The sequence below is a fragment of the Sminthopsis crassicaudata genome, chromosome 2 (genome assembly GCF_048593235.1).
Source record: "Sminthopsis crassicaudata isolate SCR6 chromosome 2, ASM4859323v1, whole genome shotgun sequence".
Lineage (NCBI taxonomy): Eukaryota > Metazoa > Chordata > Mammalia > Dasyuromorphia > Dasyuridae > Sminthopsis > Sminthopsis crassicaudata.
Genome location: NC_133618.1, coordinates 32,792,234 through 32,793,409, shown reverse-complemented (window position 1 = coordinate 32,793,409; position 1,176 = coordinate 32,792,234).

The following is a 1,176-nucleotide window of genomic DNA, read 5'->3' as shown; positions in this document are numbered from 1 at the left end:
AACTGCCTCAGCAAAAGAAAAAAAAAGTGTATTTCTAAAAATAAATAAAAAGAGTATATGTAAAGAGTAGATGTAAAAGGAGTTCTTTTTTCCCTTAATATTATCAGAGAGAAACTTTGAATGAGAAAAACAGAATTTAAGAGTTTCTTTATAACTATTGGAACAATTCTCCATGTAAAAGAGGCAGCTGGTAGCTCATCAGTTAGAATGTTGGGCCTGGAATCACGGGGATAAGCTCAAACCCAGCCTCAGATAGGGATGAGCTGTATAACTCTGGGTAAGCTCCTTAGCCTCTGTTTACCTCAGTTTACTCAATTGTAAAATGGTAAAATAGTATCTACCTCCCAGTGTTGTGAAGCTCAAATAAGATATTTATAAAGCATAGTGCCTGACACATAGTAGGTGCTTTGTAAATTTTATTTTCACCCTTCCCCCCAACTCTTCAATTCAACAGAGTCAAACCTCAGGTATTTAAGCATCTGTATGAAGTTCTGTGGATATTCACATGGACCTGAAAGAAATTCAGTAGTTCCCCGTTACCTTCATTATAAAATTGAAAATATATCATCTTTCCTTGACCTTTGGTTATTGTTTTCACTGAAATACCAGCAGAAACTCCAAGGTCATTTATACAATCATGAGTCCTTTAAATATATTCTTTTACTCACTGGAAAATATTTGGAAACCAATCACATATCCCAGTCCTCAAATGGAAATAGTCTAATCTTGTCCCCTTTCTCAGTGAGGTTTGCTACTCTGTTAAGAATTGCAGCTTTTACATCTTTATCATTTCCTCCCTTGAGGATATCTTTTATCTTCATTTCATGAGATGAAGGTGGGAGATTTGCTGAGAAAGATAGTGAAACTGTAAGGATATAATCTTAAATATGAATATATACAACTATTTTTCTTTTGTTAAGTAAAATTGTATAAACAGATAAAATAAGCATATGTTTTCATAACTTTAGAATTTATGATTAGTCACTTTTTCTTACAAAAGTACCATTTATTACTTCACAAAATATTTCTACATAAATGGCTGTTTTAAAATTGCTTTATTTTTAAGTTGACAAGTTCTACAATAGAATTTGATTAGAAAAAACCCTCTTGGAAAAATTTTTTGGTAGGTATCTATATATATATATATAGTTAACATATTATATAATCTACTGAACA